The sequence below is a fragment of the Catharus ustulatus genome, chromosome 5 (genome assembly GCF_009819885.2).
Source record: "Catharus ustulatus isolate bCatUst1 chromosome 5, bCatUst1.pri.v2, whole genome shotgun sequence".
Lineage (NCBI taxonomy): Eukaryota > Metazoa > Chordata > Aves > Passeriformes > Turdidae > Catharus > Catharus ustulatus.
In genome coordinates, this window is record NC_046225.1 from 60,825,827 (window position 1) to 60,844,897 (window position 19,071).

Below are 19,071 nucleotides of genomic sequence, written 5' to 3' on the forward strand. Positions count from 1 at the left end.
TTTCCATATGGAGGGCAATGATTTCCTGCCCTGCAGTGGTACCAGAGGAGTTAATTAATACTCATAAAGCACAGAGAGAAGAAAAACACAATTATTGTCAGCTACTTGCAAGGGAAAGATGTGGTCTGTCCATCCTGCACCATCCTGCTATTGCTGAGACACTGTGGTGGTTATAATATGATGATAGAGCATGGATAAATATAAAACATAATGAAAGAAACACTTTGTTGTTGTTGTATTTGCAGTGTAATTCATAATGGAAATTTCATGTTGACTGAAAACAGCCTCGCTGCTACTCTCTAAAGCCCTCTCTGAGTCAAAGAAATAGCCTGAGCTGAGGGATGGTGACTTACATGACCTGGCCCCCACCCACCATCCAGCTGAGGGAAGGAAGCTTTGGTGCAGTATCTGGTTGGGTTGTTAATTCATAATTAAAGCTCCTAGTTAATTGGAGTGCTTTGCAGCCACTGTGAAAGGTAACCAGCTCTGTGAAAGGAGCTGATGCTGGACTTCTCAGTACAAGAGACACATGCTGCTCCTGAAGCAGGTCCAGAGGAAGGAAACAAAGATGGTTAAGGGATTGGAGCATCTCTCTTCTGAGGAAAGGCTGAGGACACTGGGCCTGTTCAGTTTTGAGAAGAGAAAACTGGGAGGGGAGCTCATCAGTGTCTGTCAGTATCTGAAGGGAGGTGCCAGAGGATGGAGCCAGGCTCTGCTCTGTGCTGCCAGGCAATGGGAAAGAGGCAATGGGCAGAGACTGATGCCCAGGAAGTTCCACCTGAATATGAGGAAGAATTTCTGTACAGTACAAATGACTGAGTCCCAGAACAGATTGCCCAGAGAGGTTGTAGAGTCTCCTGAAAGAAGTCTGGACACAATCCTGAATAATGTGCTCTAGGGAATCCTGGTTAAACAGAGGTGTTGGACTGGAGGACCTCCCTTCTAACTTTACATTCTGTGATTCTGTAACATCTCTTGTACATCCTCAGGATCAAGATCTTTGGTGATTTTACCACTGAAGTATGCAATCTGATAAATAATGGTTTCTGATAGCCCAGACCATAAACCAAGACATTCCTGAACACGATTAGGAGCCAAGTGAAAAGCATAAGGATTCCATTGTAAATCATTAGCAACTGGGAAAATCTCACCACAGCAATTGGTATGACTGTTGTGCTCATGAGATGACATATTTCCTTTTCTCTTTATTGAGTGTATGGATATAGATATGGATATGGATACCCTAAGGAGAGACAAGGGATTTTACAGGGTATACAGGGAACTACTTTTCATAATTTAGAAAGAAGGGGTTTAAAGGTTCAGATAAGGACAGTACTGAAAAAAAGATAATTTGGCATGATATCCCTGAGAAAACAAAGAACAATTATATTCAAGCACACTTCATAAGCTGATTTCACTGCCAATGAAAAGAGACTGACCATGTCTTCCCATAATCACAGAGGGTATTTATGGCATAAATGTAATTTTTGGTTTATCTGAAGCTGAGTTTTATCAGTTGTCCTTTAGCAAACTGAGAAATCAGGCTGTGAATGGGAGAGACATGAAAACTGTCAGACCAATACAAACCCAACAAAACAAATGACTACTGATTGGACTTGAAGAAAACTGAGAAAAACACTTTTTATATAAAAAAGAAGACAGTGAAGTGCTGTCACTGCAGTGCCAAACTGATTTCTAACCACTCACAAGAGTATTGTCTTTGTTTTTCCAGTGATAAATTTAGTTTTTCCGCTTGTCTCCACTGCACATTTTAGTGATGATCTTGGAGACTTTTCAATTTCCACTGAAGATTTTAAACAGTAAATAAAGGGATCTTTGCAATGTGTGGGAGAGCTAATGCAGCAGATAGATGTTTTAGACAGGAGGGGTTTATCTGTTTTCTCTCTGAAGCCACACTGTGCCCAGGTGATGGCAAGCACCACAAAGCTCAGGAGTACCCAGGAGTCCTTCACATGGACCAGCAGATCGAGAGGTATTTCATCAGCTTGCTTCCTTGCTGTGCTTCTTCTGTGGTGCCCCTATGCCTGGGTCTGTGTGCCTGAGATTCATCACCCTTTGGGAAGGAGGGGCTGTATGGCAGCCCCTGTCCCCTGCAGTGATGTGCCTCAGTGTGTTTGTGTAGGGCCAGCACATCCAGCACGTGCTGTGAAACCTGCCAGCCCAGGCAGGACAGATCTGCAGTGCTCATACACCAGGGGAGTGCTGAGAAGGCCCCTGGGTCTTCTGTAGGAGCCTGCTGGGGTGGAGGAGATGTGGCAGGAAGGAGACAAGGAGCATGAACAGCCTGGTGCTGCCTTGAGGGCTGGTGCAGGGTCCCTTCCGGAGTGGACTGAGTCAGACTGATGCAGACATTTAATTATGCTGCCATTTAATTATCCCCAGAGCTGAATACCCTGCTGTGGAAAAAAGTGTCTTGAGTTCCAGCTTTGAGTGTTAGCATTATAATCAAAATCCTTTGGGACCCATGGGTTGTCCTCCCTCATAGCCAGGTCTTGCTCCCATTCACCAAGTGCGCTCCTCCTGGCCAGAGACTGCATGAGGCAGTTAGCCATCATGGAAACCTGCAGAAAGTGTTTTATTATCCTAAAAATCCCCTTTATATGGGAAATATGGTAACACACTCAGCAACAGTACTGACTTTTAGCACCATTTTCTTCCAAACAACTAATTTTCAGATACTGGGATTTTTTAATATACTGAAATCTTGGTATGTTGCTACTCTCTAAATGGATCAAGATGCATCTCAAGCAATAATAGAGCAATAGTAAATTATAGATTATTTTAGTTTAACAAAATTATCAAAATGGGATTGAAAGTTGGAGAAATTAAATGAAAGGGAAGGAAAACACCATAAAGAAGCACAAGCACTTGACAAACAGCTATTAGACTTGAGAGATGTCCTTATTCTTGCTGCTCAGGGAATGGACTTATTTTTCCCATGAAGAACATTCACAATACCTTATTTAGTAATATTTCAAGAAGCTTTTTTAGCATCTGGCATTGAGTGCAGTTGTTGCAATGCTCTGGCAGCATGCTACACTGTAAAGCCAACACATCAGCATATTACAGAGATGAAAATAAATTGGAGAAGACTCATGAAATCTTCAATGCAAGGTGTAGCTCCTGTTACGTCCAGCTCCATGGAGGATTCATGCTGTAATCCTATTGTTCTGCTTTCTACTCCTATGACTGAGAGCACAAGCACCTTTTTTTTTTTTTAGGTGAAAGGGTCATCGACTTCAAGTACATTGCACATTTTGCAATGCATCACTAAGTGGGGGTAGTGATGTGGATCAAGTGATGTATGGGCACTGGTGTGGTTTATAGGATTATGCAAGCTCTAAGGACAGAAGCTGACTTGGATCAGATGTGCAGTATTTTATGAATCATCTTTAATGGCATGAGTAGAATTGGATAGAGCCTAAGAATAGACTAGAACATTTTTCTATTTGAGTTTGCTACAAAAATTGCTATGCAACTGATCTTTAAGTGAAACAGTTTTCCTTAACAGTTTTTAAATACCATCCTGGATGGTGCTAACAAGGTCAATGCAGAGATCCAATAATTATTATCAACATTTCTTAAAACAGGATAAAATATCCTTTTCATAAAGGAGATGGATAAAATGAATTTTGGTTCATGGCATTATTTTTGGGTGTTACAAATTTTTTTTTTTCCAAACTCTATGTAAATTATTTCCAAATACAGTAATGCATTCTGGAGTTAAAAGACAAGACTCAGAAAGTCTAAGCTGACAGCAAAATACTATGAAAAATAAAATGAGAAGTGTGGAATACTTCACAAAGTTCACTAACAACTTTGTACTTGCTGGCAATTTTTATAGCCAAGGTGCTCAACAAATACAGCAATAATCACAGAAGACCAAAAGGGAGTGTATTGAAGTAGTAAAGCAAGAAAATGCATTTTGAAATAGTCCTCACTAAATGCTCTTGTTATTGAACTCCTAATCAGCATTCAGATAGGTTTTAACACACTGCATATATTGTCCATTGTCCATGTCCATTGGGATGTAATGTAAAATCAGTGGACTCAACTATGTTCTCATTGGCACTGGTGTAAATCCAGAGGAAATCATCAGGCTATATCACAGTTATTTCCAGTCATTTCCAGTCATTTCCAGTTTTTCAAGAGGTAGCCAAACAGAAATTGGTCCATGTTCCTTGATTCTCTCTTACACTCCTTTGAATAGGAGCTGCTCATAAATAAATCAACAAAAACATCATGCTCACTGCATCTTCTCTGTTTTTTAATAGGATAAAAAAAATAACACCACAATGTTTTTCCTCATGTACCTTCTTAGTAGACCACCTCTCAGTCTGAGAGTTACAGAGTACTGCCAGCCTCAAGGATCCCAGGAAAAATTAACTGGTAGGTCTGGGGAGCAGAGGAAGTACAGCTCTGAAATCTGAAGACATCTGCCACCCGAAGGAATGCCTGGGGTTGTGGGAACTGACATGAAAGTATTTGATCATGGTCAGCTTGAAAGTAAGGAGTGGGATAGAGTCGGACATGAAATGAGAAGGAACTCTTATTGGAAACTCTGAGGGCCAGGAACTGGGGTAAATGAAGTGGCAGAAGCAGGAACTACTGCTCAGAACTACAAAAAACAAGTCCTACCCTGGCCAAGCCCCATTTGCCTGCCTCCGAGTTCTTCTGTCCAGCTCTCACCTTGCTGTGTTTTAGTGTGACAATGCATACAAAGAGAGCAGGCTGGAGATGGCAAAGCCTCCTTCTCCCCACCAGTGAAACACCCAGGAATCTCATGTACAAGTGGTTAATTTATCTTATTTCACAGTAAACACTCAGCCTTAACTGGGCATCTGTGGAGCAGACTCAATATTGCCCTGCTGCACGAGTGGACACGCAGTAGTGCCTAGGAAGAGTGTGGTGGGTAAGACTCACAAGAGGGAAAGCACAGTCCAAATGTGAATCAGACCCCACAAAAGCAGCATGACTGAGCAGCTGCAGGCAGACATAGACCTTTTTGCCATGAATTTCATTGCTGTGGATTTGCTCCACTGTCAGCAACAGTCTGGTAATGGCAAAGCAAAGATGCTGTTAAAGCCCAGAGCTGGTAGAAGAGCTTTGCATTCCTAAATGATTGAATCAAAAAAGCAGAGCATAAGCCCCGTAGGCAAAAAGCCTGGCACAAGGTTTATTTTTGCTGTGTGAATTCAAGCACTGGAATGTCCTGAATTAATTCCAGAAGGGTTAACACTCTCACACCTCACAGCTTGGCCAGGCACCCAGTGCTATGGGTACGGGCTGTATCCTCATTTTCCTTAGATTTCAGTACCAAAACAGCCATGCCTTTCTAGCCTTTTTTAGCTCACCATTCCTTTGGAACCTTCTTGAATTCTTGCTCCCACATCTCTTACTTCTCCTTCCCCTTCCTTGTCTATTCCTCTTCCTAGAAACTTTCCCTTTTCCACTGTGGCTGAGACCCACTGCCACCCAGCTCATGGCAATGACTGGGCCTCCAGCCTGCTGCAAGTGGGTCCATGTGAGCCCAGATGAACAAATTCTTCTTCCAGTGTTCATCACTTGGTTGTTCGCTTGGGGAGGCATTGCCTTGCACTGCCTTCAGAGGCAGAGACACTGCTTTTGTTGCTCAGAGCAGAGCTAAGCAGCTGACAGACACGTGAGAAGCCATTGTATTGACAAAAGGCAGCACTGCTGGCAGCTTCCTGCTTATAAGCTCCTGAAGAGTTCAGAGAAAGTGGGAAATGTTAGTAGGAACAAAACTTATATAGTATAATCTGCTTTTAGCTTATCTTCTAAAAAATGTGCTCTTTAACCAAGACTCACTTTAACCAAGATCCCACTGCTGAGCAGCCACAGTCACCTCTTCTTGTGCAGTTTTTAAAACTTTTGGAAGGTGGTAGGACAGACCATGTTGTATTTTATGCTGGGTTTTCTTATACTCATTTCTGATGAAAAAGAGTGAGAGTCCAGTACTGGAAAACTCCTTAAAGTGTTATGACTTTTCCAAGACCTGCCGTCACAGCGTTCATTTTTTCCCAGTCAACACCACTTTGGCAAGTGAACAGATTAAAACAAGCTCTTGTGCCCTGTAGACATCCACATTTCTTCTTTATCCCATATGTTTTCTCCAAAATGTTCCAGTTCTTTCTCTAAAATCGATTTTGCATCTCTAGCCTAGTCAGGGAATTTTAACAACTTCTATTTGAAGAGACAAGATGGTTGAAGAAGGAAAGAAGTACAGTAATTTCACGATTATAAGCCACACTGAGTATAAGCCGCATTTCTGGGTGTCGGCAACTTTTCATTCTTTGTCCATACATAAGCCGCACCTGATTATAAGCCACACGTTACAATACAGAGTGTGATAAAAGGTGTCTATTCTATCACCATCTGTTGAGGGTGGGGGCAGTGATCCTTATCTCAACGGCAGATATTCTGCTAATGGGCCATCCATTGAAACCAGGCAGGGCATTGTTCTTTATCTTTTCACAACCCATCCTCCCTCCAGCGACTCATTTTCTGCTAATGGCCCATTGAGTCCCACTGTGGGACTGATAAAATTACTTCATCCCATTGAAAGTTGCTCCAGCCAGGGGGAAGAGCCCAACATTTCTTACCAAGATAAAAACAGAGGTTTTGGGACACTAAGGGAACCCCTTTCTCCACTGGACTCCAGAGGGAAAACTGGATTTCTCCACATCATCACTGGACCTCCGGAAGGAAACTGCACCTTGTACAGGAGCACTGCTTCAACTGAATCACATCTGTCACTGCAGGAGGATGCAGCCACCATTTAATGGGACTGCTACCAACACCCTGCCTGACGGGGTGTCAGGTTGTACTCTGACTTTGTCAGGGTTTGGAGTTTGTTTCTTTGTAGTACTGTATTTCTATTTCAATTTCCCTAGTAAAGAACTGTTATTCCTAATTCCCATATCTTTGCCTGAAAGCCCCTTGATTTCAAAATTATAATAATTTGGAGGGAGGGGGTTTACATTCTCCATTTCAAAAAGAAGCTCCTGCCTTTCTCAGCAGACACCTGTCCTTCACACTAAAACAGCAACTTTTTGTTCTTTGTCCATATATAAGCCGCACCTGATTATAAGCCGCACTTCCAGGTTCGGACCAAAATTTTAGTCAAAATGGTGGGCTTATAATCGTGAAATTACTGTATTTATTCAGGAACCAAGACAGAAACTCAAACAGCCCACTCAAGGCCACAGAGGAGCTATGAAAATGAAAAGCCTGAAAATGGGTACTCACTCTGTACTGTACCATAAAGCACTTCCTTTGTTCAGAGAAGCAATATAGCATCACAACTGTGAACTCATCATAACCTCAGTTTGAATTTTAAATCTATGTCTTTTAAAGGAAAAAACCACAACGTAAGCACCTTCTTTAACCCCTCACTAACCATGGGCACAGTTTGCCTCTCATAAGTATGTAAAAATTGACATTTCTATAGTTTTTCTGAGAACCCATTACTCAGCAGCACAACTCCATCTCAGCCACCACCACAGATCTGTAGCAAGCAGGCAAATTTATTCATTAGATTTATCCTATGTTTATTAACAGCCTGGCTCAGAAAAAGAGTCAGTGACAAAAACCATCTGGAATAAACATAATGGAAAACAAACAATGTAATATATTCCGTCACTCCAGCCTAATTGCACTGTTTGGTGCAAATGCAAGTGACAATTTACAAGCCAAACTCTTATTAAAGGGAAAAATGAGCTGTGCAGGGAAGCACAAATCAAAGTAACTAATCAACACAGGCAGCACATTCAGGGATTTAAGAGCCAAGGTACGGCAGTCTTTTATTCCTCTTTGTTTTCAATTTGGGAGACCTGCTGTGATGTTGCAGTACATTATACATTATATATCTACTTATGCAACACAGGGGAGAAGCATGCCTTTGACTGTTGTCTAATTTTTCACCAGCTACAGTCTGTGACTTTTGTGTTTAAACAGTTCTTTTCCTATCACTTATGTGGGAGCAAGGCACACTGACAAGGCACTAGTTTTCTTTCAAGGCAAGTCTCCTCTTTTAGAATATAGTAAAAACTTGGAATTAAGAATAAGGTTAGCAGAGGTTTGAGATAGCTAAAAGGAATGCCAATTTGATCTAAAACAAGTTCTTATTGAGTGAATTGGTCCAACAAGAGAAAAAGGAAATTCCCTTCCATGCAAGAATCTGAACAGCACATGGCTGCTGTCCATGACCCGTTTCAGCTTCGAAGCTGGAACTGACTCATTAGATGCATCTGGCGTCCCCAGGGAAGCAAGAGAAAACCCTGGCAGCAATAAAGAAAAGATGGTAAAAGCCATCTGAAGCAGAAATCAGCCAAACATCCTGTCTGCACTGGAGCATCATCTTCAAGAATGACATTAGGCACCTGTGTGAACACTGAGCCCTCAAAGACAGAACAGTGCTGCAATGTGTAACACACTGTTAGTTTAGGGAAAGTACTCCCATGACCTGGAAAGTACCAGCTCAGAGCAACAGGGAAAAAATTTAAGACCTCATTACAACAAGGGGCAGCCATCTAGCATTACAATGAAATCAGTATAAGTAAATATGCCCACAGCCCTGACTGCACAAGCGTGGGTCATAACTTCCATAAATGTAGCAAGATATGATTTATAAAATCCTGTACTGAACAGTTCTCTCAGTGATGAGATGCTGAGGAAGGGTTTTTCCAGTTTTTTGGTGAAAAAAAAAAAAGTGAGGAAGTGCTTCACTGAGGGGAAAAGATGTCAAAAGACCCATAAGCTGCTTTATCTGCCACAAGGAGGGAGACCACAGCCATCTCCATCCCATGTGCAGAGATGCCTCTCTGGACTTTCACATCCTTCCCTAGTCTGCAAGGAGCCAGGATCCTTTCACATTTTGGAAATGGCCCTGTAGCTCAAAGAGAGATTGCCTTGGAAACAACATTTATCAATGATAAGGCATTTCATATTTCTCCCTGAACTGATATTTTTCTGGAACAGGGTCTAGTGCTCTGTTTCAGGGTCCAGTAGGCCCTGAAACGTGGCTTGTTCTCAACCATAAGGTAGCCTTATTCTGAATAAGAAGGCTGATAATGTGCAAACTTTTGTCATAGCTTGACATAGCATGAAAAAATGGCCATGTCTTAGTTTCTGCTCCTGCTGTTTTCAGAAAGAAATGTGTGACATCCCTTTCTCCTTGAAGAGTGGTATCATAGATGTGTCCACAGTGGGGTGTTTCTTTATTTAAGAGACAAGGTGCAAAGTCAGAGAAATACACCCCTGAGAATCCTAAAATTTCAGTACTTCAGAAAAGCCAGAAATTTTATTGCCAGCTAACTGTGCATCCATCTCTCCAGAGCATCACTACATCATCTTATTAGCATGCAAATCAAGATGATATAGCTGTTGCTGACTAATTTCAAATATGATATTTACAGCACACATGCACAGTTGGGATGGTCTTTGGCAACATCTTCAAGCATCTCTGCATGCTGTTGACCTGAAAATGTATTTTTTTTTAACTAGAAAGATAATTGTGAGGGTGACTCTTCCCTTCATGTGCTGAGTTCATGTCTGTTCTTAAAAAATATTGTATTTGGGTCACCTGTCAAACCCCACAGGCATGTCCATTTATGTCTCTCCTCTTCTAACTACTATCATTTAAGCAGAAATCCCCAAAAGTTGTGGTTGTTTTTTTCTCTCATTTCCACTTACGTAATGGCAATTTAACAAATGTTCAAAAGTGGGTATAAATAAAAGAAGGATGACTCCGCATTTGTAGGTTAAAAATTTGAGGTGTATGTGGTATCTGGCAATAGTTATAATGATAAAATATTTTAATTATCAGATAATATGGATTCTTGCTCCCTTGTTCTATGACCACTAGTAGCCAGTTTGACCAGACAATCTGAACATTTTCCTTCCTGATCGAGGAATGGCCATGAATACAGACCATTTTCTCTAAAGAGAAGAACAACACAGCAGCCATATGTTTCCAAATCTTCAGCTTTGTAAGTGGGGATTATTCTGCCCACCTGGGATGCTCAGACATTCATTTGGTTGCTCTCTTGTGCCGTGAATAATTTTTGTAATCCTGTAGGATTGCCTTTTTCCTCTGAGGGAGGAGATTCAGGGGACAGGCTGGTGACTGCCTGTAGGTGGGAGTTGTTCACGCACCGAGGCTGTGATCTGGGCATGCTGGCAGTGCCCTGCTTGTTGCAACCATGTGAAACTGAATCTGGTTCCTGAATGTTACCAAAAACCTCCCCCAAAGTCACAATGCTTTCTTTTGACCCCCTGCAATGTCACCTTTGCCCACATGCTCCACCACACGCCTTCAGTGCTGTCAAGGATCTGAGCTACCAACAAGTTCCAAAATCAATTTGAACACTGGAATTTTTCTCAGTGTTTTAAAAGGACTTCACAGGAGCAAGGTAGCCAAGATAGTGAGCTATCTCAAGGAACTATCTATCAACAGTCCCTCAAGGCAGAAACTACTTGCTAGAGCATCAGCTGATAAACAAAAACAGAGATGACATTCAAAGAAAAAATTGTTTTACTTATCACTTGTTCTGCTCCAACATTATTTTAGAAAAAGCTGGATGCAGATCTTGCATGAAAGTAATTGCAGATATCAGGAAATAACTTAAAAGCCACAGAGGAAACCTTACAAATACGACAGAATTAATCCTCTCTGGAACATGAACGCTAGCAGATTTCCCTTCCCCCTTTCTCCTTTACTCTTTTCCCCAGTTACATCTAAGATATCAAGTTTATAAGTTACTTCACTGAAGTTCAGAAATGGGCAGTCCCTCAGAAATAAGTTGCATGAAGGAACATCAGTTGACAGCAAAGGATGATGATATTTGTTCCTGCAGCTTCACAACAAGAAGTCCACATTCCCACTGCAATCCTGCACTGCAGCAGCTCGCTTAGGGCAGCTTCCAGACTTGCTTTCCACCTGCAGACTGGAATATCACTGCCCTGCTTCCTTCTCTACCAGGAGCTTTTCCACTACAGACATCACTGCTGACTGCTCTCAGCTCTTCACACTGGGCAGCTGGGGATATTTTGCTGCTTAGGGTCCTTTATGGTCAGTTTTGCTGATTATCTTGTACAACACTTAGATTTTGAGAGCTTTCTAGCAGGTTTGGAGGTTTGTTTTTTTGGGGGTTTTTTTACCTCTGAACCTATGGGAAAGTTGCAGACACAAAGCACCATGGAAAGGATTAAAAGTTGCTTTCTTTCCTTCTTTAAAAGGAACCTGTTTTTCTATGGGTGGCCATAGATGGAGTTATATTTCCAGAATTCAGGAAAACTACCTTCAGTTTACTGCATCTTCACAGACTTTTAGTACGATCTCAGTTCCACAGTCACTGAATCATGTTTCAGTCCTCAGGTCTGTAAGCCTGAGAGTTGGTACGTGGCAAAATAAATACATATGTGCTGAAGTGTTGTACCAGAACAGTAAGGGATAGTGGGGCTTCACAGAGAGAAAAAGGTCTTGAGACAGACACCAGAGAAGTCTAAGTCTATCACACATCAGATTATAACCTCTTTATATTGCAAGGATTTATCTGGGAGAGCCACTCTCTGAGCTACGCTGCTGTCAATAGCAAAATACTGCCTCTGGTTTTTGAAGTACAGTAATTTCACGAATACAAGCCGCACCATTTTGACTAAAATTTTGCTCCCACCCCGGAAATGCGGTTTATACTCAGGAGCGGCTAATATGTGAAAAATTTACAACCCCGGAAGTGCCAGCCAGGGTGCCGAGCCGAGCACCTGCCAGTAAAACCCAGGATTTCGCGATTGTTACAAATTGGTTACTGTGTTGTGCGGCGGGTGGGGCCAGCTCAGCGCCGGCAGCACGGGGGGAGGGAGGGAGGTGGGGGAGCTCCCTCCTTTAGATGGGGGAGAGGCGGGAGGCTCTGTGCTGCCATCCCCACAGTTTGGGGAGGAGGCGGGGGCTCCGTGATGCCATCCCCATGGCCCGTGGGGTAAGCGGGAGGCTCCTGCCCCCGCCTGCCGCTTCAGGAGCAGGCAGGCTCTGCCCCTGCCCTCCGCTGCCGCGGCGGGAGCAGGGGGGCTCTGTCCCCGCCCGCCACCGCGGGTGCCGGCGGGCTCCGTCCCTGCCTGCCACCACGGGGCAGCGCCGGGCCAAGGTGAGCGAGCCCGGTGGCAGTGGCGGCTGGCCCCGAGCGGCCCCGCTGAGCGGCCCCATCGAGCTGGGCCACCTGGCCCCGTTGGCAGCCCCGAGCGGGCCAAGCCTGCACAGCCCGAGCCGAGCCAGTAAACCCCGCCCTGCCGCGATTCTGTTACTATTTGGCAACTTTGTTGCACGCGGGTCCTCGCTGCAAACGACAGAGCGGCTTATACTCAGGTGCGGCTTATTTATGGACAAAAACCGAAATGTTTGCCAACACCTGGAGATGCGATTTATAGTCTGTGCGGCTTGTAATTGTGAAATTACTGTACATTTGCAGTCCTTAAATAATTAGAATTGTCAGAAAGAAAGACAGGCCATCAATCAGAAACTTTCACAACTCCTCATTTATATGTAGATTTCTAAACCTAAAAACCTGATATTGTCAAATAATGTACTAAAATAGAACACCTTAATAATTTTTTTTTTTTTTTTTAACTCTACAGTATTGGATAGAGAAAAAATCTTAAAACTTTCAAAGAGGAACTGGAGGGAATGATCTCTTTTATCAAGCTACCGCATTTGTCAGTCTACAGTTATTTTGGGTAATGACCAGTCCCAGAAGATGTCTGGGTGTGGAAATCACCAGGAAATGCATAGCATTAGGCAGCAATTACATGCAAGGCAGTAATTAAAGCATCCCTTAGCCTTGGGCATCAGATTTCAAGGGTCTTAAGCCTTCATGCTTTGCTTCCATGTGGGTGACTTCAGTTGTACCTGCAGAGATGGGGATTAGGCACTGAAATCCAAACATGTGGACAGTTGGGCTCACCAGCTGTGCTGGGCATTCTGTCTCCATCAGGCCCCTTCTCCATCCCAAGCCTTCTTACTCCACAAAGGCAGAACAGCAACCATGAGCTGTGGAGTAAGGAGAGGCTGATTTGAGGAAAACCTGTATTCTGGAAGAGTCTGGCATTAGGAGATTCTGTACCCTGAAGAAGTAAGAAGGGAAAAGGTTACAAGAAGAATTGGAGAAAAAGGGGAAAAAAGAGAGGGAAAGATCATGTCCTGCATCACCACTGAGATCTCCTAGCACCCCCTAAGCACCAGGGCCCTTCAACAGTCCCATTCTTCTCAAAGATGGAGGCAAAAGCTCCAAAGCTTGGTTGAAATGAGGCATTTCTCTTTTTCCAAGTCAAGTTGGTGCACTAGATATAAGCACTGATAACATCTCTTATATAATTATAATTAATAAATAAACATAATTACAGTAATTTCATGACTATAAGGCGCACCCTTTTGAATAAAATTTTTTCCCCCGAACCCGGAAGTGCGCCTTATAGTCCAGTGCACCTTATATGATGTACAAAGTTGCGACATTTGCCACCCCGGAAGTGCGAGCCCGCAACAGTCCCCAGCCGAGCAGAGCCTGCCTGGCTGTGGCATCAGGCCAGCGCCGGACCGGGGAGAGCCCGGCGGCATCGGGGCGGTGCCGGCACAGGGAGGAGGCTGGCGGTGGTGGAGCAGCCCAGGTTGAGGGGGAAAGCCGCTGGCATCGGGGCAGCAGTGGCACGGGGTGAGCCCCCTGGCATCGCGGCAGCGGCAGCACGGGGCGAGCCTGCCGGCATCAGGGCACCCGGGGCGCCAGGGGACTCCTGGAGCACCAGTGCAGCGCAGGGTTGCTGGAGCACCAGGGGACTCCTGGAGTGCACGGGCAGCGCCGGGTTGCCGGAGCGCCAGGGTCGCGTGGGACAGCCAGGGCGCCAGGGAACTCCCGGAGCAGCAGGGCCCAGGGGATGCTGCACAGAGCAGCGGCGGACATAGTCCGTTCCCGGGGACACTGCACGAAGCGGCAGTGGGCATAGCCCGGCCCGGCCAGGTACAGGCGGGCCCGGGGGCCCATGGCTGCCGGGTTGAGGCGGGGCCTCTGCCAGCAACTGCGCGAGGGGAGCTGGGGGCGGATCCTTGCTGCAAAAAAAAGTGCGCCTTATAGTCCAGTGCGCCTTATATGATCTACAAAGTTGCAAATTTTGGTGACTCCCAGGGGGTGTGTCTTATAGTCTGGTGCGCCTTATGGTCATGAAATTACTGTAATAAGGCCTGGGCAATAGCCCATTCTTAAGATTGACTAAGTAAAGTTTAAAAAGTTCGCACATCACAGATTGTCTTCAGTGATTTCTTTAAAAAACAAACTCTTCAGGACTGAAAATCAGGCAGAGAGGGAGAAATGAACTTTTTAGAACAGCAAATTAATACCCAATACCAATCCATTTGGATGAAATCTGTTTGTATGATTTCTTTTCTTTGAAGGTAAATTAGGTTTTTTCTTATTCCAGATCTCTTCTTTCCATTTTTGTCCCCAAATTTATTCCTGATTTATGTTCTTAGATTTTCCACTCATCAAATTTCGTAGCTGTACCTCCTGAAAATGAAAGTTTGGAGTAAGAAAGATCAAAAGATTTTGTTCAGTTGTTTCCATAGGCACTGCATTATTTCCTCTGGGAAATTGTGCAAGAGGAAGATTTCAGCCTGCTCACAGGATACATCAGAGTGAAATGCAGTTCACAACTGGGGCAGCTCCTTTGGCTCTTTTTGTTGCTTGTTCTCTTTGAGCTTGCATCAGATTAGAGCATTTCACAGTTTGTTTCAAGCTTGAAAACAGAAGCTGAATAATTAGATGAAAATATCTCATAACAAATAATCCTGAAAAATATGTGGTTTATTGGTTTGTGAGCTAGGAAGTGACATCAAGCATCCAGACATGGATACTTTTCATTTAGTGCATCAATTCTGCATAGCAAGACAGAGTGCATTCCTCACCATAAAATATACGCAAAATGTTTAAAGATGTTCAAATTCAAAGCCAGAACCATCTGCTTATCACTGACATCTGTTGCTTCAAAGCAAAGGACTATATGAAAGGTTCTAAAAGCTTTGGAACTCAAAAGATTCATTTGCCAAGAGAACACATGAATATACATAAATTTAAAAAACTATAATAAACTGCTATTTTCTCCCTGGAGTGTGGTTGCACCAGCCAGGTATAAGAGAGTTTTGTATTACAAAGAAAACAGCTCCTACCCATCTCTGCTGAAAATTTAACTTTTTCTCATTCTCCAAACTCTTGAAAAGCAACCTCTTCTTCTTCCATCATCAGAGAATTTTGGTTTTCACACTAGCCCCATTCACCTGCTCCAGGCAGTGCACCTTCAAGATGTGATCCTTATTACCCTGAACACTTCTTTCTGCAGAGCCTTTCCCTGTCCTCGCTCAGGGGGTGACTCCCCAGCATCCCTGGAAGCAGCAAACTGCATCTCCCAGCCTGCAGATCTAGTCATTTTCTTGCTGTTTTGGCACCCAGCTCTGACTGCCTGGCTGGCAGCAAGAGGGCATTCCCATGGCCTTCAAAGAATTGTGGGCATCTCCCTCAAAGCACCCCTCTCCCTGTGCAGATCCTGCACTGCCATGGAAATGAAGGGTGAGAGGAGGGCTGGGAGGCGTGGTAAGGTATTTAGGACAGCATCCATGTCCCTCTGAGCACCTGGTGTAAGGTGATTGTGGTGGCATATCTGCAATAAATAAAATTGGGCTGGGTACCTGTGGGTATGTGGTGGGGTTCAAGGGTTGGAGGGCAGGGTTTGCACTGTGAGGGTTGGAGGGCAGGGTTTGCACTGTGAGGGTTGGAGGGCAGGGTTTGCTCTGTGAGGGTTGGAGGGCAGGGTTTGCACCTTCCAGACATGTGGGCCTGGAGGAAAGGGCCTGTTAAAAGTTATTGGGAAGTGGGAAAATGCGTGAGCCAAATAGGATGTGCAAAGTCACAGGGATCAGATGCTTTTTGGATAAGGAATACAAGGGAGCTAGAGACTCTCTGAACAGGTAGACACTGACAATTCTAAGTGCATGAAATTTCTGTCTCAGGGTAGTACCACCTGTACCTAGTCAGCGAATCTAATATAGCTTTCATTTATTTATCACCATGTCTACATTCTGGCAGCAATCAAAATGGCAGGGAGAACTTCACAGACAAGAAAAGAAATTTGGCATTTCAACAGCTCTCTGCCAGGCCTGTTGATGCCAAAAAGTATGTGAACTACATAGAAAACACGGAAATATTTTATTACTCTAAGTTACATTGTGAAGCTCAGAGAAAGGTGATCCATCCCCTGCCATAAACCCCAGACAGAGAAAGTGACAAATTTAAATATAAGCATGGACATGAAGTTACAGTTTATAAAGCAATCAAAATTTTTCTTAATGTTCCTCTTAGTCCCATAATCTGTGACTCCTCAAACCTCACTATAAAGCACATAAAGTCTCACCAGACCACAAGTTCAACATGAGGATTACACATCGCTTTTGGGTTCACTGACAAGACTTTATAAACTACTTTTATGGTCCTTGTTTTCCTTTGCACAGCCTTTTCATTTCCCTGCAAGCTTCTCATTGTCCTTGAAATCAAAGAAATCAGAGAAATCAGAAAGGTCTCTGTGCTGATCACAAACAGAACAGGAATGGTCAGCGATCAGAAAAGCAAACAGAGCCTGCCCGAGGTGCTACAAATTCTGCTCTTCACAATACTCACAAGCAAAACAAGGTAAGCTATTTAACTATTGTGCTGACATACATGCATTATTCAAAGGGACAGCAGGATAACAACATTACTAGTATCAGGGAATTCATCTAAAGTTTAGATTATCTCAGAGTTTTTACGAGAGCATACAAAGTTTCCTTCAGCAAAATGAAGCCCTTTACTTACACGGTTTGCAGAAGTGTCAGCAGCTGGAGCCTCTGGCTTGCACTTAGTGCAAATACTGTCCCTTGTTGCAAGCCTCCTAACGCTAACACTGGAGACAGCACATAGCTCACCAGTGCTTTGGATTGATAAATCCTTTAAAAGTGCTCTCAGATGTTCCTTTATCTGCGCTGCGCACTGACCGTAGACTGCAAAGCAGAAAGCCTGTCTGGTGCTATGAGGAAAGAGTTCCCTCTCTGCTGAATCCAAAGAAAAGGAGTCCTTGACCTCAACAAACAAACTAGAATAAATCTAGTGTATCTGCTGGCTCTTTGCTGAGTGCATACTTGAGCAGTAACATAAGAGCGCAGGAGCTGTGGCATGTGTGCTGTGCACCGGGAGGGCACGGAGCAGCGCTGCTAGCACAGGCACAGCACTGAACGGGGCTTGGGGTGAGCTTTGCATTTCTTCACATGTTTCAAAAATAAAACTAAGATGACAGGCTTCTCTATTTCAGTTCCTGGCTCCCAAGTGGCAGCACTCTCAAGCTCTGTCCCCTCTGCTGAGGTTCCTTGAGCTCCAGATGAGGTTGCTGCTGTCTTTCTATTTCAGACCTCGATTTTCTATGAATCTCTGTATTCCAGCCAGGAAATGTAACCCATACTGAAGTTTAACATTTTAGATATCATAAATTCAATGAATCACCTGAAAGCAAAATAGTGGTTTTCAGATTTTTTTTTTCTCCTTCAAAAGAAAGATCTGATTACTACTTTCTTTTCTCTCTTTCTTCCATTTTATCCACTTAAACTTACGAAACTTAATAAAAACAAGCACAACTTTTGCAACAGGTCCTCGGTAGAACAACTAGTGAGACAAAGAGCAAAAGCAAAAAGATATTCTGGCTGAAAATAGGTAAATGTAGGGTTTAAGGAAAAGAATTGCTTGCTCCATTTTAAAATTACATCTTCAACACTAAAGACAATAGTTGAAACATAGTTATATAATTCTCAGGCGATAAGGACAGATGTTTTATGGAGAAGAAGAAAAAAAACCATATTAAAGGAGTAGCAAAGATAAGAAAGGAAATCAAAGTCCTCATTCATTCCCTTGTATTCAGTTGCAAAAGAGGGAAAAAGAAAAATAAGCTTACAGTCCAGAATCAAACGTTAAAATATTGCAAATTCAATTTTCGTGGTTTTATGAAATGTCAAGATAAAAGAAACAAACAAAAAAACCCTTAAAACTTTTAATAAGCATTTCGAGTTCAAGGAAATAATAGTTTTTAATGATGAGTGATCAAATGATCTGTTTTGTTATCCTCTTGTGCGAAAAATGGACTTGAAAAAATTCCCTACACATTTTATATGTGTGTTATCAATGTTTTTCTTGAACCTGAAGACTTGGGTTCAACTGTTATTGTTGCTTTTTTTTTAAAGTTCTATTAAGACACTAAAACACAAGTATAACTTCAAAGTTGTTTATTAGTAATTAAATTGCCTTTCTGCATTGTAGCTGACTAGTAGCAGCAATATATTTTGTTGAATGAGAGAGACCTCAGTTTCAATTTAGTTTCCATTTATTTCCATTTCCTTTGTTGTATACTGAAACAATAATTCCACAATAAATTAGTTTTGGCTCCTCTCAGCTCTTCCTGTTGTTTTCACTTTTCTTTTCGCTGCTAACAGTTTCAAAATATGAGGCACTATCAAACCCTATATCTTGAATTTCAAATTATTTGCCTTTAAAAAAAAAAATAAATACATGTTTGAAATCTTTTGCTTTGTTGTTCAGCTATGCTGAGGTGAGCCTGTTGTCAGCTGCCTTGCTGGACCTCTTTCCCTGCTGCTAAACCATCGGCAAGGACGCATTTTCTGCCTCTCTCCCAGCTCATCTTTTCTATTTTTAGAAAATAGCTGGCATTTTTGACTTTCAATCTTGTTTTATGATGTTGGAGACCTTGTGACCTGGTGTGTAGGAGCAAGGCTTGGCACAGAGACTGCTCGCACACGCCCAGGGTGCAGGCAGCATTCCCGCGAGTGGGGCGTGCTGGGATCCGGTCCAGCTTTCTGTCCATAACTACAGGAGAGAGGCTAAACTTCAAAAACTGCCTGGGACCTGTGACCTGCTGCTCTGTGAAGTGTTTTGAGACAAGCAGAATATATACCTAACTTCT

At 43.2% G+C, this 19,071-nt stretch overlaps 1 protein-coding gene across 1 annotated transcript in view; it reads right to left on the reverse strand.

Annotated features, from left to right (window-relative positions):
* C1QTNF7 (C1q and TNF related 7) overlaps positions 1–17,210 on the reverse strand; it is a 38,789-nt gene extending 21,579 nt beyond the window's left edge. Inside the window, exon 1 of the mRNA XM_033060620.1 lies at positions 16,923–17,210. The gene's annotated coding sequence lies outside the window, so the exon portion shown is untranslated. The remainder of the gene's footprint in view (positions 1–16,922) is intronic.
* Between the last annotated feature and the right edge of the window lie 1,861 nt (positions 17,211–19,071).